Source organism: Harpia harpyja, chromosome 1 (genome assembly GCF_026419915.1).
Source record: "Harpia harpyja isolate bHarHar1 chromosome 1, bHarHar1 primary haplotype, whole genome shotgun sequence".
In the NCBI taxonomy this organism is placed as follows: domain Eukaryota; kingdom Metazoa; phylum Chordata; class Aves; order Accipitriformes; family Accipitridae; genus Harpia; species Harpia harpyja.
Genome location: NC_068940.1, coordinates 179,727 through 201,190, shown reverse-complemented (window position 1 = coordinate 201,190; position 21,464 = coordinate 179,727). Strand labels below are relative to the sequence as shown.

At 52.3% G+C, this 21,464-nt stretch overlaps 3 long non-coding RNA genes across 3 annotated transcripts; 2 read left to right on the top strand and 1 right to left on the bottom strand.

Moving 5' to 3' along the window:
* LOC128144527 (uncharacterized) lies at window positions 1-1,227 on the top strand. Its single transcript, XR_008236113.1, has 2 exons — window positions 1-114; window positions 608-1,227. It is a non-coding gene; the product is annotated as an uncharacterized LOC128144527 (long non-coding RNA).
* Window positions 1,228-6,131: 4,904 nt separating this feature from the next.
* LOC128144477 (uncharacterized) lies at window positions 6,132-12,258 on the bottom strand. Its single transcript, XR_008236100.1, has 3 exons — window positions 12,081-12,258; window positions 11,741-11,785; window positions 6,132-6,409 (listed from the first exon to the last, which is right to left on the bottom strand). It is a non-coding gene; the product is annotated as an uncharacterized LOC128144477 (long non-coding RNA).
* Window positions 12,259-19,740: 7,482 nt separating this feature from the next.
* LOC128144434 (uncharacterized) lies at window positions 19,741-20,967 on the top strand. The gene is made up of 2 exons (XR_008236087.1): window positions 19,741-19,854; window positions 20,348-20,967. It is a non-coding gene; the product is annotated as an uncharacterized LOC128144434 (long non-coding RNA).
* The last annotated feature ends 497 nt before the right edge of the window (window positions 20,968-21,464 follow it).

The following is a 21,464-nucleotide window of genomic DNA, read 5'->3' as shown; positions in this document are numbered from 1 at the left end:
TTCCCCCTCTCTCAGGTGGATGTCAGCTGCCACCATTTCACCGTGGTTGCCCTTTCTTCTGCCGTGAAAGTACAAGACAGATGGAAAGATTCCGTAGTGGTCTGCAAGTACAAGGTACGCCTACGATGCGTGTCTGCATTTTTCCAAAGGTACTTGTAGTATGGACTTTAAAGTTAACATTAAGAATGTGCCAACTCTCCTTCCACATTTTTTCTGTGAAATATTTTAATACGAATACTAAAACTAAGGTCTGTTCTGGAGCACGTTACGCCTACGCCAGGTTGACTTCCCTCTGTCTATTTCCTCTTCCTGAAAGCACGTAATCTTCTGTTTCCGTGCGCTTACTAGTAAATGATACCGTGAAAATAATTTTGTACTAAAAGAGGGGAGAAACTGTTCGTAAGAGTTCAGCTGTTCAGAAGAAACGGGCTTTGTTTTCACGATAAAAGCTTTATGCTTCTGCAGTCAATGAGTTTTTTTAAATATCTTATAGGAGTACTCGACAACCTTACTGAGATAACTAGCACCTGTACTAAAAGCAATCAAGGTCAAAGAAGAGACGCGGACAAAACAGGACAAACTGGCGGCGCTTCCGTGTGTTTTCCAGGTTTTCCCAGGAAGCATCAGCAGCCTTGTAACTAGTGACAGTGAGTCCTGAGGTGGTTTTGGTGAGTTACTGCTTCAATAATGTATTTTTATTGGATGTATATAAACATGGGCACACCCTTTTAGTGTAAAGTGAATTATTGAGATTTATTCTTTATTTTTCATTTTGCTTTTTGAAGTTTTCCACTTCACTTTCAGCTTTATTCACCAAACGAGCAAGATGCAAAGCAGCAGCAGCAGCGCAAGGGCTGTAGCTGTTGCGGTGGATCCGTAAGCGTAGATTCTGATTGCGTACGACCTCGTCCCGCAGCCTCCCAGGGTTATCTCCCTGCAGCAGTGCTGTAAGGAAGGGAGGAGACGTTTTCCAACACCGGCGAGAGTGTTTACTTGTATGCTAAGAAGGTGTTCAAAATGGTATCGATTAGCCTGAATGCTGATTTTAAGCGTTCAAATCGCTCTTAACTTTTAAAGGAGGTGGTGTATTTCGAGCTGACCTGTTTACCTGGAATCCTCCTTTAGCTCAGCGACTCTTCTTGTGCACCCCCAGCCTCCGCTGGCAGGGCGGTATGAGAAGCTGGAAGGTCCTTGACTTAGTATAAACACTGCTTAGCAACAACTAAAGCGTCGGTGTGTTGTCAACATTGTTCTCATCCTAAATCCAAAATGGCCCTGTACCAGCTACTCAGAAGAAAATTAACTTTATTCCAGCCGAAACCAGGACAACCCCAAACCCCCTGATTCTGGGTCTGCAACGGGAAAAAACCGAACGAATTTGGGACTCCTGGGAAAGCCAAATCCGCCTGGATTTGCGCAGCTGGAAAGCAAAAAAACCCACCCCGTTTTCATGCACAAAACCACAACCAAAAGATCTCCCCTTTTTATGTTGTGGAAAAGCACTGAAACACACCCCAAACTGAGTATTTTGAAAAAGCAGAAAACTCCCCAGTTTGGGGAAGATTGGGGGTGAAGCACAGGCAGTTTGAGGGGCATTGCTGGGGGTCCTCCCGGTGTGGATTCTCTGTTGCGGGTTATCCCAGGTGAGTTACCTGCTGTGGATCATCCCGGGTGGACTCCCTGGGGTAGGTCATCCCCACCCGTGTCCCCCCGTGCACCTTTGTACCCTCCCCTACCCTCCCGCCGTGTGTGTTTCTCCCCCATATGCCCCCCTGTTGCTCCGGCCCGCCCCCTTCACCCACGCGAGTTGTTTCCCCCCGCATCCCCTGCTCTCCTATCTCCTGCCCCCCCCCCCGCTTCCCTCCTCCGTATTCCACACACCCACCCCCCCCCCATCATCCGTCAGGCTTCAGACCCCTGGCATGCTGCCTGCACCCCATTCTCTGTCATTTTTTTTCTTCTTTTCCTTACAAGTTGTTGTTGTTGTTGTTGTTTCTTTTTAATGATTCAACTGTTTTTGTTTCAAGCCACGAGTTTTCCCACTTCCGCCCTTCCGATTGTCTCCCCGTCCCACTGGGGGCGGGGGAGCGAGTGAGCGGTCGCGTGGGGCTTCGTTGCCGGCTGGCGTTAAACCACGACACGGGGTGAGTTGGAAGCCCTGCCTGGCTAATGCTGGAGGCTCTCTGTGTTCCTCCTGCCGTCTTGACGGGCCGTCCTTGTTCTTCATTGCCGCTTTATAGCGAGCGCCTCTTGCTCCGTAAGCAGCAGTACTCGGGCCGTGCAGGTACTGCGCGTTGCAGGCAGCAAAGGGCAATTGTGACGCTTGCTGGCGGGAGCGGCAAGGAGTGCGGAGCCACGCTCCTGTAGGGAGCAAAGGTGGAACCTCGAGGGCTCTACGGTCATCTGCTGAGGACATCTAATATCCCGACGCGCCTCTTTTGCTTTCCCTGCTTCCCGTCTAATTACTTTGCACGCCGGAGGGCAGGGCGGTAAGTAACACCGTGCAGCGTCTCTTCCATAAGAGACAAGCCCCGCCCAAGAAGCCTTGCGTGCGTGCAGGATTAGGAGAGCAGAGTTGTGATAGCACAGAGGTGAGGAAAGGTGCGCCCACCCCAAGAGAGCCCCAGGATCGCCAGGGTATCGCTCACTTGCAGGTCGGCCGCTCGCATCTGGTCCGCTGGGACGCGCCGTTTCCTGCTGAACAGAGCTGCCCCTCTGGCACGAAGCAGCTTTGGGTCTCTCGTGGCCTGCCTTCAGGCTGTCACCTGAACCAGGCGTTATTTTTTTTTTGTTTTTTTTAAATCTCTCGCCAGTATCTGTTGACTGGCTGCTGTCCCTCCCACAACCCTGATGCCACGTGCAGACGGGTACAGCAGTCCCTAGGGCTTGGTCCAGGGCAACCCCCCCTGCCGTTTGCAGGTTCCCTGTGCTGCTTCTCCTCTCTAGAGAATGGGGTGGGGGGGCAGGGACAGAAGCGACCGCCCACATTGTCTGTTGTTTGCGCTTGACTGCTGTAAAGGCTCCAGCCACTCGGGTGCTTTTTGGAACGGAGGCAATGAAGAGGACTGCCCGGGCTGCGAGTGGGGAAAGGGCAGGGAAACGTAAGCCCTGTGCCCCCAGTAAGTAGCTGCCGCCTGTGGCTGGTCTCTACTGGGCTGAGCTGTCAGTGGTGTCTCATCCAGCTGATGCTCAGAAGAGGATCGTTGCGGGGGTGCTGCTGCCCGGCGAGCGAAGGTGGGAACTGGCGTTCGGGAGGCGCGCATGCGCGGTGGCGCGTGTGGCTGGGCCCCCGCTGTTGCCTGGTAAGGGAGAGGCTGTACGGCAGCTGGGGCGGCGCGCATGCGCGCTGCTCCTTTTACGGCGCTCGCCGCTGTTGCCCAGCAACCGTAGCGCGACGCGACGCCTCGGCAACCGCGCATGCGCGGTGGCGCGGTTTACGGCGCTCGTGCTGTTGCCTAGCAACGAGGATGCTGTCAGGCAGGTCGGAAACCGCGCATGCGCGGTGCGCCTTTTACGGCGCTCGCCGCTGTTGCCCAGCAACCGTAGCGCGACACGACGCCTCGGCAACCGCGCATGCGCGGTAGCGCAGTTTACGGCCCGCGTGCTGTTGCCTAGCAACGAGATGCTGTACGGCAGCGCGGAGGCGCGCATGCGCGCTGCTCCTTTTACGGCGCTCGCCGCTGTTGCCTAGCAACCGTAGCGCGACACGACGCCTCGGCAACCGCGCATGCGCGGTGGGGCGGTTTACGACCCGCGTGCTGTTGCCTAGCAACGAGGATGCTGTAAGGCAGGTCGGAAACCGCGCATGCGCGGCGCGCCTTTTACGGCGCTCGCCGCTGTTGCCTAGCAACCGTAGCGCGACACGACGCCTCTGCAACCGCGCATGCGCGGTGGCGCGGTTTACGGCGCTCGTGCTGTTGCCTAGCAACGAGGATGCTGTCAGGCAGGTCGGAAACCGCGCATGCGCGGCGCGCCTTTTACGGCGCTCGCCGCTGTTGCCTAGCAACCGTAGCGCGACACGACGCCTCGGCAACCGCGCATGCGCGATGGCGGGGTTTACGGCGCTCGTGCTGTTGTCTAGCAACCGAGGCGCTGTAAGGCAGGTCGGAAACCGCGCATGCGCGGCGCGCCTTTTACGGCGCTCGCCGCTGTTGCCTAGCAACCGTAGCGCGACACGACGCCTCGGCAACCGCGCGTGCGCGGTGGCGCGGTTTACGGCGCTCGTGCTGTTGCCTAGCAACCGAGACGCTGTACGGCAGCTCGGAAACCGCGCATGCGCGGTGCGCCTTTTACGGCGCTCGCCGCTGTTGCCTAGCAACCGTAGCGCGACACGACGCCTCGGCAACCGCGCGTGCGCGGTGGGGCGGTTTACGGCGCTCGTGCTGTTGCCTAGCAACCGAGACGCTGTACGGCAGAGCGGAGGCGCGCATGCGCGGTGCGCCTGTTACGGCCCTCGCCGCTGTTGCCTAGCAACCGTAGCGCGACACGACGCCTCGGCAACCGCGCATGCGCGGTGGCGCGGTTTACGGCACTCCTGCTGTTGCCTAGCAACCAGAAGGCGGTCCTGGCGTTCGGGAGCCGCGCATGCGCGGTTGCGCGTTTTGCAGCCCTCCTGCTGTTGCCTGGCAACCAGAACGCGGCACAGGAGCTCGGGATCCGCGCATGCGCGCTGGCGGCGCCTTTCGCCGCCGCTCTCTTCCGCCACCTCGTGACCAACGTTCGGTACTGCAGCTCGGAGGCTGCGAGTGCGCGGGGCTGCCCCCGTCCCGCACGTGCCGTCCGACGGTAACGGCAATGCGGCGCCGGCGGGAGGTGCCGCCGCGCTCCTCGCTTCCTCCCGGTAAGGAAACGCCGCCGGAAAGGAAAGCTTGCATGGGCTGTCTCTGCCTGGCCTCCCTCTCCGCGCGGCGCGGCGCGGCGCGGCATGGCGTGGGAGCACAAAGGGACAGGCAGGGCACTTACTGGCTGTGGGCAGGAGCTGCTGCGGCTGAAGCTGGAGAGGCCAGAGAAAGGTAGAGAAGAAGAAATGGAAGGCCGGCCGGCCGCCCGGCCGGCAGCTGCCTCCCGCTGCAGGCAAGAGAGCGCCTGCCTCTCCGCGTGTGGAAGGATCCCTCTTCGTAGTCCACAGCAGGTCAGACCGCCAGGGTGCACCGCAGGGTCCGTACGCAGCACCGACGGTACGGTGCGGTGCGGCCGCGTGGCGTGCGGGCGAGCGAGGCTCCGTGCCCAGGAAGCCTCGTCTTGCAAGACCCGTGAGACGCGTGTTCTCCTAGGGGGAGGACGGCCGTGCAGCCGGAGTTACGGAAGAGGAGGGGAGCGGGAGAGGAGCCGAAAGAAGCGTCTGAACTGGCAAAGTCTGCTGGCAGCGCCAAGAAAGAGAGCTGTGGTGAGCCCCGGGCCCTCGGGGCCCTGTCTCTCTCTCCCCTCTTCTGCGTTCTGGTCCCTCCCTGCCCCTCTCTTTCCCACACCGCTGCTTTTTTTTTTTTTTCCTTTCCTCCCTTGTACCTCTGATACTGAAAAGCCGGTCCAAGAAACTCTCTAAGGCTCGTTTTGGCGTTTTAGAAAGCAGGCATTCTTCATTGCAGCGCTGGATGCACGGGGGATAGTTCCACCTAGCGTGCGTGCCACACCTTTAGCACAAACAGGTCATATAGACTAACTAATTGCATATGAATCAGATTAGTATACGTATACATAAAAATGATGGCAACTGATTATCATAGCACTGCCTACATCCGATCACGCGCAATGAAGGATCCATCTGAGACAAAGGGCTGCTTTTGCGACCACCGACCCATTTGAAGTTCTTGCTGGCTGTCCTTGAAGTCTTTATTCTTGTCCTTGGTTCTCTGATCTTGAAGCTTAACGCAGTTTCAATCGCATGCGGTCAGTTTCAGCATTGTTCTCATCTAGTCATAAGAGCAAAGAACTGCAAAACTTAGGAGTACCTACCTCTGCTAGTTAATTGCTTGGCTATACTTTTGTCTATTGTTTCAATCATCGCGTTAGTGTAAGATTTCTAATAATTATTTACTAAATCTCACTTTTACAGTCACCTAGCAGCAAACCAGTTTCCACGGCTGGTACAAAATATTAAAACCATCCAGAACTATTTAGACGTGCCATACAGAATGTACGGAAATATGCTATCAGAGGTGTCCCAGGGGCAGGGGGAGCGTCGGGGGGGGCCCCGAGCCCCGGAGCGGACTCGCTGGCAGGACTCGTTAGGCGCGCGACTGACCGAACGGACGCCGGCCGGCCGGCCCCGTTGCCCTCCGGGCTGCGTTTGCGCTCCCTTTGCACGGGGCGAGGGGCCGTGAGGGAGCCCAGGGGAGGAGGAGGTGAGGCGCTGGGGGGGGTCGGGCCGTGCCCCCCCTGTTCCTGCTGGGCTCCAGCTGTTGCAAATATTCTGGTAAAGAAATCAAAATTTAATCACGTAGAAGAGTTAGGTTTGATTAAGAAGTAAAATTGTGAAGCGTAACGTATAGGACTGTTACGTTTGAAACGTAGCCATAGAAACTTTAGGAACTGCGTTACGTGTGACTATCGGAACCTTAATATTGTTAAGGTTGGAAATAGCTAACCCTAGAAACCTCACCAGGAAGTTACAGGTTTTCCTATGTTCCGTTTCAAGAAACGAAGGAAACCGTCGTGGACGCCAGTTTGCGGCTTGGAAACCCCCTTACCCTTCCCATCTTGATTTGAGTATCGAAGATTCCAGTCAGTAGAGCTAAGTGTAACTGACCAATGATTGTTTTTAAAGAAGAATATTGATAAGGTTATATAATCAAAGGACCAATCCTTAGAAAGGTTAAATTTAAGAACGAGCATAGTATGCCTTTTTATGGAAAGAGCTTATGTAACAATGACCTGACAGAAAAAGTCTGTAAAAACTGACGGATTTTGATACTAAGTGGGACACGCCTTTGGAGGAGCGATCCCCCGTGTCCCCAGCGCTGCGATAAACTAAGTGCCCGCTTCTTAACTTCACGTTGGTGTTAAGGAGTTCTATTCCGGATTTCGGTAACGGTTTTGGCGACCCAGACGGGACCTTGCGAGTGAGACTGGACGAGATCGAGTGTCGATCGAACTCCGGCCGGCGCCGAGGTATTCTCGGGGAGAACCATCGCCCTCGACTCACAAAGCTCCTCGCGGCGTTCCCTGGAAAAAAGGTAAGGCGCTGCTGCTTTGGAATTTGTTTGGAAAGCCTGCCCGTGAGGCGCGGCGAAAGCTTCGCAGGGTTGGGGCTTGGAGGGTACCCGTTTGCAGTGGAAGCCTAGGCGTCTGCCCCTAAGTCGTAAGCGAAAGCTATTGCTGGGTTGGACTTTGTGTATTATTTGGGACAGCTGTCATTTGCGTTTGTTTGGGATTTGGGATTTGAATGTATATAAGTATAATGGCACTAGCAAAATTGTTTAAGAATAAGAGTGCAGGAAATAGAACTGCTGATGAAAAGATACCAAAAACATCACCGTTGGGATGTTTGTTGGCACACTGGGGTGAATTGCAGGAAAAATGGGAAACAAACAGAACTTTGAGTTATAATACTATATTGCAATTACTGTTGTTTTGTAGGAGAGAGAGTAAATGGAATGAAGTGCCATATGTCGATTTGTTCTTTTTAAGTGAACGCAGCTGACGGGGACCGGAGGGGAGTCTCCCAGCAGAAGCTCTGGTTACAGCTAAACTGGGAGAACAGAAAATTGAATATGAATTGACGCTAGAGTCACCTTTTCAGTTTTAAATACCTTAGAGGGAGAGTTAAGTTTTGAAGAAATTGGTGGTGTTGGTGCAACAAGTGAACGAGAAACTAGACCCTTCTTTAAATCTTTAACAATGAAATTAGGAAAGCAATGGGTCACTCAGCAGTTTTTGTATGTGCCAAATTCTCCTAAACTCCTGTTAAGGGGAGATCTACTGGAGAACTTAGAGGCAGAAATTAAATTAAAAAATGGAGAGATTAAAATTTTAATTCCAGAAACTAAACGTATCGAAGCAGTGGCTTTGTTGTTACAGGATGGTTACCGAAAGCAGAAGATCATACCAGTCAAAGTATAATGCTGTAATTCCAATCGTCTGGACTGGGAAGTTCCCGGTAAATCCAAAAAGCAGAACCTGTGAGACTGGATTTAAAGCCAGGATCGAATCCGCTAAGAATTAAGCCATAGCCCCTAAAACTGGAAAGCCGGAAAGGGTTAGTATTGATAATACAAAAATTTTTAAGATATAAATTGTTAACAGAATGTGAATCCAAATATAACACCCCGACCTTGCCTGTTAAAAGGCTAATGAAAAAGATTATAGATTAGTTCAACACCTCAGAGCAATAAATCAAATAGTACAAGATATTCATCCGGTAGTAGCAAATCCTTATACTTTGTTAACAACCCTAACAGAGAAACGAGAATGGTTCACAGTGTTAGACTGAAAAGATGCCTTTTTCTGTATTCCCTTGGATCCCAACAGTCAAGAGCTTTTTGCTTTTGAATGGGAAAATCCTGAGACTGGGAGAAAAAGACAATATACACGGACAGTCTTGCCTCAAGGCTTTAAGAATAGTCTTACCATCTTTGGAAATCCATTGGCACGAGAATTAGAGCTTTGGAAGAAAGAAAATAATCAAGAAATCTTGTTGAAATGTATGGATGATCTGTTAATTGTAGCTGAGATGGAAGAACAATGCACAAAGTTAACTATTAACTTTTTGAACTCTTTGGGAATCAGTGGATAGCGAGTGTCAAAAGAAAAAACCCAAATAACCCAGAAAGAAGAAACTTATTTGAGTTTTAAAATCCTAAAAGGACAGAGACAATTAGGAACTGAGAGCAAAGAGGCAATTTGTCGTCTCCCCGAACCTAAGACTAACAAATTAATGAAGAGCATTTCCGGGAACGGTTGCGTGGTGTCACCTGTCGATTATCAGTTGTGGCTTGCGGGTCCGACCTTTATAGGAGCAGCTCAAAACCTCAAACAATGGATTGGACTGATGCCGAGAAAGCTACTTTCAAGGAATTGAAACAGGCTGTAATAGGGGTGCCAGCCCTAGGCCTGCCGGATCTCACAAAGACATTTGAACTTTTCACTCGCGAAAGAAGAGGTATAGCCCTGGGCATCCCGGCCCAATATTTAGGGCCAAGTGGGCGAGCTGTGGCCTGCTTCTCGAAGCGATTAGATCACGTGAGTCTGGGATGCTCTGGTCGTCTGAGAGCCGTCGCTGCAACTGCGCTACTGATCCAGGAAGCTCCTAAGTTCACCTGAGGACAAAGGATCGCTGTACGTTTCCCATACGATAACTGTTGCGCTAAAACAGAAAGGGGGGCATTGGTTATCCCCTAGCAGAATGCTGAAATACCGAGTGGTGTTGCTGGAACAAGATGATGTTTACTTAAAAACTACTACCACCGTTAACCCTGTTGCGTTTTCAACAACTGATCAAGTTAAAGGAGAACTGGAACGTGACTGCTTGCAGACAATCGAAAGAGTTTACCCCAGCTGACTGGATCTCTGAGATGTGCCGCTAGAAGCAGCAGACTGGGAACTGTATACCGACGGAAGCGGTTTCATCTGTGAAGGAAAACGTTTATCCAGATAGACAATAACAACCGAGGAGGTAATTGCGTTGCGAACTTTGCCTTCGATGACATCTGCCCAAAAGGCTGAATTGATAGCTCTTATTCGAGCTCTGGAACTAAGTCAAGGAAAGCGAGTCAACATTTGGACAGACTCAAAGTACGCTTTTGGAGTAGTACGTGCGCATGGAGCAATATGGAGAGAGAGAGAGGACTGTTATCTGCACAAGGAACCACCATTCAGCATGCAGAACAAATACCGAAATTGTTAGAAACCGTTCAAAAACCAACAGCAGTCACGATAACGCGCTGTAAAGCGCACCAGTTAGGTAAGACTGTTCCTAACGCAGGTAACCGACTGGCTGATAAAGCTGCTAAAGAGGCTGCAGAAAAAGGCATCCTAGCGCTAGTTCCAGAGAAAAGTATAAAATTGCCTAAAGAAACTCCAAATTATAATGAAAAAGATGGAAGAATTAATTGTTAGATTGCAGGCTAACAAAATGAAACAGGACAGGCTGTAACACCGACAGGTCAAATAATAGTCCCGCCCACAATAATAAGAGAAATTGCCCGAGCTGAACATAACAAAGTATATCGGGGAACAGAAAGTAAAATATGACAAAGATTGTTTAAACAATTATAAGCGGATGTGAAATTTATATATAAAATGATCCCCAAATCAGTAATAAGATTATCTTTGGAATTATTAAATAAGGAAATTTTTTAGGGGGATACTAGCAAATTGATTTTATAGAATTGCCTTGAAAAGAAGGATCTACCCTAGTTTTAGTGGATATCTTTACTGGGTGGCCCGAGGCTTTCCCTTGTCACACCGACAAAGCAAGAGAAGTAGTTAAAGTCTTGCTCAGAGAGATAATACCAAACTATGGGGTGCCTGTAAGAATGTCATCTGACAATGGCCCTCATTTCATAGCAAAGATGATGAGACAAGTCGAGCAAAGTATTATCTATAGATTGAGACTATCACACCCCATATAGACCACAAGCAAGGGGGCGGGGGGGGGGGGGTGGGGAGAAAGAATGAACTATACCCTCAAGCAACGGTTGAGTAAAATTTGTCAGGAAACCTCACTCACATGGGTTAAAGCCTTACCCATGGCTCTATTAAGAATCAGAGTATAGCCAGAAGAGAGAGAAAATTTAAGTCATTATGCAATGTTATATGAAAGACCGTATCAAGAGTCCTATGTTCTGAGTATCTGGAGTGGCTTTGGAGATATGTTTTTAAAAGGTGTTATGAATTCTTTGAGAAATTCTTTTCAAGAACTTCGTCAGTATGTCTCCGCAGCTGGACCCTTAGAATTGGACGTAGCAGCGCATCCCTTCCGACCAGGAGATTGAATATATATAAAATCACTGAGAAGTGGAAAGGACCGTATCGAGTCATTTTAACAACACTTAGAGCAGTAAAGGTCTGGGCGAAGAACCTTGGCTTCATTATTCAAGACTAAAGAAAGCACCAACAGGAAATTGGAAGTCTAAAGAAACTGGCCCTTTGAAACTGAAAACCTATAAGTAAGTTTCACGTTATCTATTTGGGAAAACAATTGTGTAAAGTTTATAATATTGGGGTTGCTATTAGGAATATTGTCAAGGGCAGTAATCTTTTTGTGTGTTATAGGGTTTAAGTATTTTTTTTGAGGGGTTCTAAACATAAGATAAACAAAATGAAACAATTATTGTTTGAGCTATTAATCTTGATATTAACCGTTTCTGTAATTTTGATTAAAAAAAAAAATTCTAGTTTTGGAATTGATTCGAAGTTTTGTAAAGACACAAAATTTAACCTCGATAACAGCCTGCCTTCCGATTCCAAAGTCAGATGAAAATCTAGTTCCGTGGAGAATACTGACACTGAATTTAACCAAAACTTGAGAAAAGACGTAGAACAATGAGAATCATTTTAGCAAATTAAATTGGATGGATTTAAAAGGCAATTATTTTTTTAAATTTGAAAGAAGGAATTATAGCATTTTGAATTATAACATTACCAAAGCATCCACCTCACGGACAAAAGAATAAATTTATCGCCCTTCGGGAGAAACTTGTACAAAGACCCCTTGGGGCTGTCAGTTGCCAAAACCGTAGAGACAAGTGCAGAAAGGAACTTGGGACCATATTTAAAATATAAAACCATGTTTAGAATTTACTGGAGTTCCAGGATCCTTGTTAGATCCACCCAGAGTCAGGACCATCTAGGGAAATTTAGATTGGTTTAGACATACAGAGAAAAATCGCACATCCTAAAGAGAAGGGTATGAAAGTTTAGACTTGCAACTCCTCTGACCCCAAAATCCAAAGACTTTCTCTAGTAGCTAAAGCTCTAAGATGGGGCATGTATTTGTAGAAAGTAGAATAATATTTTAAATGATCCTGGGTCCCCTCTTAATAATGGAAAAAAATTAGCTTGGAAGTGACTGTATTAAAGGACAGGTGAAAAGTTTAGGGTTAACTGTGTGGGTGAATAGTGATGATAGATGCTCCACTCACCTCTTCCTGAAGGACAAAAGCAAATAATGGACTTTAGACTTAATAACTCTATCCTCTCTCTGGAAGAAATCTCCCTTGTGGCCTCGGCGGTGGACCTGGGTAAATCGAAAAGATGATACCTGGCAATTGCCAAGTCTTAGAACTAAAATAAGACGGGTATTAAAATCTGTATTTTTACCCCAGTGAACAGCTCGTCAAGAGTCATCTTACTTTGACATCTTTCATTCCATAAACGAAGCGCCTGCTTCTGAACTTCCCATGGGTGTTGTGGAGTTTTATTCGGGATTTCGGTACCGCAGCTGCGGGCCGGGGCTGGAGGAGCCCCAGGTGCGGGCAGTGAGGCTGATGGCGACGGCCCCTCCCTGGGAAGGGGGGGCTGCCGGGGGAGGGGCCGCGGCGGGGCCGGTGGGAGCCCAGGCAGGAGCGGAGCGGAGCGGAGCGGAGCAGAGCAGAGCGGTGGCCGGGCTGCGGCTGCCCCTCGGGAGAAGGTGAGCGGGGCCGGGCGCCCCTCGGACCGCGACCGTCCCAGGCGGGGGTGGCCCGGGGGAGGTGGGGGCCGCCTGTGCCGAGGCCGGGGGGGGGGCCGGGGCCCTGGGGGCTCGCGGGGGGCCGGGAGCACGTGGGCCGGGGGGGGCCCGGGCCCCGTGGCGGGGCTTGCGCGATCGCCCGGCGGGTCCCGGGGAAAGCCCCGAGGAGGACGGCGGGGTCCGTGCCGGACGCGCGGAGCGGCAGCGGGGCGGGGCCGCGCCGTGCCGGAGCGGCGGCGGCGGGCGCTGCCCGGAGCCGGGCGGGGGGTGCCGCGCCGTGCCGGAGCGGCGGCGACGGGGACTGACCGGAGCCGGAGCCGGGCGGGGGGTGCCGCGCCGTGCCGGAGCCGGCGGCGGGGACTGTCCGGAGCCGGCGGCGGGAGCGCGCCGGAGCTGCCCGGAGCGGCGCTGGGGGCTCGGCGGGGACTGCGGCTGCGCCGGCGTGGGGGTGGGCGGAAACGGAAGCGGCGTCCCCTCGGAGCATGCCGGGAGCTGTAGTTTCCGCGGACTCGGCGGCCGGGCAGCCGCGTGGCTCTCGGGCGCGGCGTAGTCCTCGCTGCTGCCGCCGCCGCGGCCCCCGGAGTGCGACCAGGTCAGACTCAGGAGCGTTGCCGGTTTCGCGTGGTTTTCCGCGGGCTTCCCGCTGCGCCCGCTCCCCGACCAGCCCTCCCGGGCGCATGCGCCGTCCTGCGCGTGGGGCAGCCCGGCGTTGGCGCGCCGGCTCCGGCCCCTCCGGCGCATGCGCGGTCCCCGGGAGCAGCGTGGCGGCGCGCGGGTCTCGGCGGCAGCGGGCGAGCGCCGGGACCGCGGGTGAGGCGAGCGATCCCCTCCGGCGGGGGCGGGGGCGGGGGCGAGGGCGAGGGGTGCCTCCTGCCCGCTGGCCGCCCGGGGCTGGCGGGACGGGAAGCTGCGAAGCGGCCGCCGCGGCAGGCTGCCGGTCCGCCGGAGGCGAGCCGGGCCAGGGCAGCGCCGGGGAGTTCCCCGAGAGAGAGCCGGTAGAAGGGAAGAGGGGACGGAGGCGGGCACCCCCCAGGCGCGGCCAGCGGGCGCCCGCCCGAGTCGCCAGAGCTCCCCCGGCCCCGCTCGGCCCGTGCGGCTGCCCCCAGCTCCAGCCCCTCCCCTGAAGCCTGCGCTGTAGCCGCAGGCAGCCCCCGAGCCCTGTCGCGAGGGCAGCAAGCTGGCCCTGCGGTGGTCTGGAGTCTCCCTTAACGGGGGTGCCGTTAGCAGCGGCGCGGGGAACGAGCGGCGTCTGCGGAAGCCCTGCGGAAGGAGGGGCTCCAGCCAGGGTCGAGCTGCGGTAATAACGGTCACTGCTGCCTCTTTCCCTCTCCCAGAGGCCACGCTGTGGGTGCGGTTGTCCGTTCGTCCCCTGGGGATGCCGTTGACTGCAGCAGCCTCAGGCTTGCGAGGCTACGTGTCTAGGAGGCCTCATCTCGTAAGAGCTGTGAGACGCTCGCGTGTTCCGTTACATGGAGGACAGCCAAGCGACGGGAGTTCCAGAAGAGGAAGGGAGGAGAGAAGGAGAAAGAAGCGTCTGAGCTGGCAAGGTCTCCTGGCAGCTCCAAGAGCGAGAGCTCCGGTGAGTCCTGGGCCCTCGAGGCCCTGTCGCTCCTCTTGTGCGTCCCGGTCCCTCCCTCCCCCTCTCCTGGCCCCCTCGCTTTCCCATGCTGCTGTGACGTTTGGGGTTTTTTGGGTGGTGTTTGTGGGTTTTTTTGTTTTTTTTTTTTTTTCTTCCCTGTACCTCTCCTCTTCTGTCTCTTCTCTTGTCCTGCTCCCTCTTCTTCTTCCCCTTTCTCTCTCTTGGTCGACTGCCCCCCTTCCTTTTTCTCTCTGCGTTCTCGTCCTGCTCCCTCTCCCTCTTCCTCCCCTGCCGCCCCCCGTCTTTGTCCCGCAGCCAGTCGCTGTTTTTTCCTTTTCCATCTCCTTGTCCTGATCTGCATCCACCTCTTTCCCCGCCTCCCAATTTCTCTGGCCTGTTCCCTGGCATTCTTTTCCTCTCTGCGCCTGTACGTGCCGCTCTGTGTCCCTGCCTTCCTCTCTCTCTTCTTTCTACTTTCTCTTTCTCTCTCTATCCCTTTGTCTTGCTCGCTGTTGCTGTTTATTTTTGTCATTCCCGTCCTCCTTCCTGTTCATCTCTTACTCTCTCTGACCCTTTGTGCTGCTTCCTGCCCCTTTTTTATTCACCCTCCCTCTCTCTGCAGGGCTCCTGATACTTCTCTTTCTAAATTCCCCAACCCCCTGTGCTTCTCACGGTCTCTCTCTTTCTCTCTCTCTCGTTGCCATTGTTCTTGTCTGTCGCTCTGTCTTGCTTCCTGTCCCGTCGTTTCTCGCTGTATCCCTTTGTCCCGCTCCCTGCTCGTATTTGTATTCCTCTCTGTCCTGAGGACCGTCCCAGTTTTTTATCTCCGTCCTGCCGCTGTCCTGATTTGTCCTTCTCTGCCATGTTCCCTGTCCCTCTTTCTGTCTCTTTTCCTCTGTCCCTGCTGCTTATTTCTCCATCTGTCCAGACCCCTGTCCCTTCCCCCCCGCCCCGCCTTGCTGTCCCTCTGCCTTGCTTTCTTTCGCTACCTTTTCTGTCTGTCTCTCTGTGCCCCGTTCCCTCTCCCATCCTTTCTAACTGTGTCCCCCTGTCCAGCTAGCTGTCTCTTCTTTCTTTGTTCTGCTCCTCAGTATTTTTTTCTTTTTCCGTATCTCTCTCCCACTGCCCATCGCAGTTGGTTTTCTCCCCTCCGCTGCTGGCCTGCTCTTTGTCCCTTTTGTCTCTCCCTGTCCTTCTGTCGTGCTCCCTGTGTCTATTTAATCCCTTCATCTCTGTCCTGCAGCCCGTCGCTGTTTTTTTTTTTTTCTCTTCCGTCCCTTTGTCCTGCTCCCCGTCCTTGTGTCTCTTTCCCTTGGTTCTGCCTCCCGTCCCTTTTTCCTTTCTTGCTCCATCTCTCTGTCCTGCTCCCTATCCCTCTCGCGCTCTCTCTGTTTCTGTGTCCGTCTCCTTGCCTTTCCCCACGTTCTCTGTCTTGTTCCCTCTTTGGTTTTCTTGTTTTCCGGGTGGCTGGGCCCGGCTACCCGCGGGGGTGCTTCGGCTCGGGGGTTTGGGGTGGGGGCCTGGCCGTGCCGGCCGTGGCGGGGAAATAAAGCCTGAAACGGCGATCGTGAAGCGACGCCCTGCCTGTGCTGGGGCTGCCCCGCAGAGGCGTGGGGCCGGGCCCTCCGCCGGTCCCGAGCACTCCCCAAAACTGCGCGTGGGGCCCCGGGGGTGCAGGGCTGTGGGGTGGCTACGCTCGGCGTCGCCCGTGGGCGCTGCAGGGTCAGAAATGGAGAACAAGTTTTCTGTTCCTGGGGCTTGACAACAGGCTCGCCTGGCTGATTTTGGGGCTCGGAAACAGACCGAGCTGCTGCGCGGCTTTGGGCCCAGAAACAGAGGTCCGGCCCTGCGTTTTTGGGCCTTGAGAACAGGCTCGGCAGCCGGGTTTTCTGGCTCCCAAATGGGCCCCGAGTCAGCCGGCGTGGGGGCCAAAAGCGGGAGCCGGCTTGGCTGGTTTGGCAGGCGGGTGGGAGGGTGTGGGGAGCTGCGGGGGGAAGCAGGGGGTGGGCAGGGCGCGTGGATCCTCCCCGGAGATGGGGGTCTGGTTGTGTCGGACGCCGAAGTTCGGGAGGCCGGCACGCAGCCGGCCGAACTCAACATCTGCGATGGTCTGTGGGGGGGAAAGGCGCTTTTCAGACCCCACGTGCCCTCTTTGAGTGCAGCTCTTCTTTCTGCGCTGCTCAGAATAGTTGTTCAGTAATTAATCGCCCAAACTAACGCATATTTATATGGCGTGTAACTCTGATGTTTAATCCTAATGCTCCGGTTTTGACAGCAGTTGATATACAACCTTATGGAAAGCCCAGGCCGTTGCACATAGCTGGAGCTTGTAAGGAGAAGCAGCTGAAATCAGCCGGAGCTTCAGTGCGGAGCTGGGGCTTCAGTGAGCCAGAACCGTAGCAAGCGGGAGCTGGAACGAGGCGGGGTGTCCGCTGTCTGGAGCGTGCGTTAGCCAGAGGCAAAAGTACCTGCGGCTGTAACGAGCAGGAGCCGCGATGAGCTGGAGCGTCTTTTCGCTGGAGCATCCGTCGGCCAGACCGCGCTCCCGGCACGGCCGAAGAGCGGCCGGGCGCAGGCAGGGCTGTCCGCAGCGAGCGGCTCCGAGCAGCGGGGAGGTGAGTTGTCCTTCTGCCAGCGGGGAGCCCGGCCTCTTCCCTCGGGGATGCGATCCACGCCACGCTCCTCTCTCTGCGTGGAGGGTCTCGCCCGGTCCGTTCCCGCGGGCGGAAGCGAGGTGGGGGTCCCCCGGCTCTCCTGGGGCAGCCCCCCCCCGCCAGGGGGCGCGGGCGAGGTGTCGTCGTCCCCTCGGTACCGGGCAAAGGGGAGAGAAACCGGCCGGTGGGAGCTCCTGGGGTGCAGAGCCCTTCCGGCAGAATCCTCCCCTGTCTTTTCACCGTTGGCTGGGTGTGACAAGCAGGTTCATTCCTTTGTCTCCTCTTTTCCCAGCGTCACCTTCCGCGTCACACGAAGAAAATCCTGCGTGGTTAATTCCGCTTGCTGCTCAGGTAATCGCACGTATCGGGCTGGGGGAGCGGAGAGAAACACTTGCGAGTTCGAGGGCACTACAGATGCTCCACGTTAAACCCACAGAAAAGGCAAATTTGCTGCTAGTGCAGAAGAGCTGATGGAAAAATTGCTGTAACAGATCGTGCCCGGTTCCTGAACTGGTCCCTTGATATGTTTGTGTTTCAGGTGAAAGAACGAAAATTCATGTCTGGTAAATTCAGAGCTGCCTGTTAGCTTCTTTAGGGTCGAGTGTTTCTCTTCTCTCTGTTCATACTGATTTTATGGGCAAGTTGGAGATAGCCTTTTATTTTTTTATGTATAACTGAATTTTTAGGAATATGTGGTGTCCCTGTAGTTCACTTTTGAGCACCTAGATGCCAGTAGAGATGTAATGGGTGAAACATGATGGAAACTGGTACTTAAACTTGATTTTTATTTGTATTTTATTTTTTTTTTCTTCCCCATTAAGAGTGGTGATGGCGTGTTGTCCCGTGGCACAATCCCCATTCCGTTCAGCGGAGTCTTCAGTCTAGGCCTTTTAAGTAAAAAAGTTTGTCCTTCCAAAAAAGGACTAGTCGTTCATCGGACCGAGGCGTAGACTTGGAGAGTCGCTTAAGTACGTGATCGGAATTAAAGCCAACTTTCAGTTAATGTTGCTGCTGTTGGTCTTTGCTTTCATTGCTTTCTCCACCACTCTGTCATGGTTGGGAGCTCTGAATCGTAATTTTTTTCAGTCTCTAGCACATTCCACCCCCCCTCCTGCCCCCCCCCCCCCCCCCCAAAAAAAAGGAGAGGCAGTGTCTAAAAGTGAATTAGTTTCCTCACAAATGCGTGAGTAAATAAAATCTGAGTTATGATGATTAAAACCATAAAAATGACACCAGTCCTGCAGATCTGGACTATTTCTGAACAGGCATTCATCACACGCAAAAGTCGTCAGGGCACGGGTCACCTGCGCTTCATGCTCTGATGAGACAAAATGCTGAGGCAGGGATGAGCTCTGAAAGAAAAAAAAAAAAAAAAAAGGATACAGGGTCACGGTTTTGTTTTGTTGTTGTTTGTTTTTAAAGAGTGCATTATTGACTGGTGCCAGCCTGCAGAGCTCTTCTGCTGCCTGACCTCTCCTTCTCTTTCATGGCTGTAATTGTCATTTGGACAATCGTAGAAGAGCAATTAAGTTACTTGCCTCTGTGAATGTGCTGGTAATACCAGGAAGGCAAATGCTTGAACCAGTAGTGAATAACTTGGCTACAAGTAGAATTTCTGAAGGAAGAACAGCAGCAGCAACAGGAAGCAAATAGCAAGTGACCAAAAATTTGCGTGTGTCAAACGCATCAAAGCTTTATTGCCAAATGTTGTTTGGCAATATGTTCCAAATGGCTTTTTTTGGTAAACGTAAACTTTCAGGAAGTTCAGGGTTGTGTGTGGCAAAACGCGTCCCTCTGCGTACGCATCCTGCTACGTAAATAGCATGGGTCAATGGCACGTCCAGCGGCAGGGCTGTTGTTCCCTACTCTCGACGTTGCCGTAGTAGCGTTGCGGTATTGAGACCTTAACGGACGGGCTGAGGAATGGAAGGAGAATGCCCGTTTTCTGTAAGGGCTCAGAATGCCGACCCTTTTCTCTGCCTGCCGCTCCCCTGTGCGTGAGATGAAGCTGTTTTATTTTTCTCCCTTGTTCCTGGTCTAAATATTTCTGGAGCTGTTGCTGCTGTGGGTTTGCAACTTGTGTTACTGCGTTTTTGTAGCATTCTAGCGATGGGTCGTTTCTACTGTGGCGAAGCACCGAGATACGGTTTTCGGTTTAAAGCGTCAGAAACTACATTCACCGAAACCGGTAACTGGCGGCGTAGGTGAAACCGATCTGGCGCGTGCAGCTGTGCTCGCAGGGATGCTCGGTGGCTCCTCATCAAAACGGCAAGGGGTGAGTGTGTGGACATCCGTAGGGTCGCGCTCTGGGTCCGAGAGCGTTAATGTATTTTTGCTGTTGGAAGATGGAATGGAGCGTGTGCCTGTTAAATCTCAGGGCAGTCAAAAGCTAGGAGGGACCCTGAGCGGGTTTGGTGGCACAACTGCGGTTTTAAAAGATCTTGACCGTTTGGAGCAACGGCCTGGAAAAAATCATTCCTTTTTTGCAACGAGGCAGTTCACAAGGACAGATGTGTTGCTGTGCTCTTTAGCAAAAATACTCGGCTTGGGACATATAGGGTGATGAAGTCTTGGCTATACTAAGGCTTGAGAAAATGTATGTAGGTCTCTATGTCTGTCACCTGCGTGTATCTAGGAAAGGGAGTTCTAGTGAAACTAAAGTTACCAATGAGTCAAAAAAAATAAAAAAAAAATAAAAAAAGGCACGGTTGTCTGAAAAATGCAAAAGCTCTAGTGGCCTGTGTCAACCGCTGTACCGAAGATGATGCAAAAATAGTTTTTGCTCTGCTCAGTCGTACTGTCTTCACAAACCTTCACAAAAAAAGGCAGCTTTGGATTCCTACCCAGTTTTATGCTAAAGTTTTGTTTTGTTTTGTTTTTTTGTTTGTTGGGTTTTTTTTTTCCCCCTCTCTCAGGTGGATGTCAGCTGCCACCATTTCACCGTGGTTGCCCTTTCTTCTGCCGTGAAAGTACAAGACAGATGGAAAGATTCCGTAGTGGTCTGCAAGTACAAGGTACGCCTACGATGCGTGTCTGCATTTTTCCAAAGGTACTTGTAGTATGGACTTTAAAGTTAACATTAAGAATGTGCCAACTCTCCTTCCACATTTTTTCTGTGAAATATTTTAATACGAATACTAAAACTAAGGTCTGTTCTGGAGCACGTTACGCCTACGCCAGGTTGACTTCCCTCTGTCTATTTCCTCTTCCTGAAAGCACGTAATCTTCTGTTTCCGTGCGCTTACTAGTAAATGATACCGTGAAAATAATTTTGTACTAAAAGAGGGGAGAAACTGTTCGTAAGAGTTCAGCTGTTCAGAAGAAACGGGCTTTGTTTTCACGATAAAAGCTTTATGCTTCTGCAGTCAATGAGTTTTTTTAAATATCTTATAGGAGTACTCGACAACCTTACTGAGATAACTAGCACCTGTACTAAAAGCAATCAAGGTCAAAGAAGAGACGCGGACAAAACAGGACAAACTGGCGGCGCTTCCGTGTGTTTTCCAGGTTTTCCCAGGAAGCATCAGCAGCCTTGTAACTAGTGACAGTGAGTCCTGAGGTGGTTTTGGTGAGTTACTGCTTCAATAATGTATTTTTATTGGATGTATATAAACATGGGCACACCCTTTTAGTGTAAAGTGAATTATTGAGATTTATTCTTTATTTTTCATTTTGCTTTTTGAAGTTTTCCACTTCACTTTCAGCTTTATTCACCAAACGAGCAAGATGCAAAGCAGCAGCAGCAGCGCAAGGGCTGTAGCTGTTGCGGTGGATCCGTAAGCGTAGATTCTGATTGCGTACGACCTCGTCCCGCAGCCTCCCAGGGTTATCTCCCTGCAGCAGTGCTGTAAGGAAGGGAGGAGACGTTTTCCAACACCGGCGAGAGTGTTTACTTGTATGCTAAGAAGGTGTTCAAAATGGTATCGATTAGCCTGAATGCTGATTTTAAGCGTTCAAATCGCTCTTAACTTTTAAAGGAGGTGGTGTATTTCGAGCTGACCTGTTTACCTGGAATCCTCCTTTAGCTCAGCGACTCTTCTTGTGCACCCCCAGCCTCCGCTGGCAGGGCGGTATGAGAAGCTGGAAGGTCCTTGACTTAGTATAAACACTGCTTAGCAACAACTAAAGCGTCGGTGTGTTGTCAACATTGTTCTCATCCTAAATCCAAAATGGCCCTGTACCAGCTACTCAGAAGAAAATTAACTTTATTCCAGCCGAAACCAGGACAACCCCAAACCCCCTGATTCTGGGTCTGCAACGGGAAAAAACCGAACGAATTTGGGACTCCTGGGAAAGCCAAATCCGCCTGGATTTGCGCAGCTGGAAAGCAAAAAAACCCACCCCGTTTTCATGCACAAAACCACAACCAAAAGATCTCCCCTTTTTATGTTGTGGAAAAGCACTGAAACACACCCCAAACTGAGTATTTTGAAAAAGCAGAAAACTCCCCAGTTTGGGGAAGATTGGGGGTGAAGCACAGGCAGTTTGAGGGGCATTGCTGGGGGTCCTCCCGGTGTGGATTCTCTGTTGCGGGTTATCCCAGGTGAGTTACCTGCTGTGGATCATCCCGGGTGGACTCCCTGGGGTAGGTCATCCCCACCCGTGTCCCCCCGTGCACCTTTGT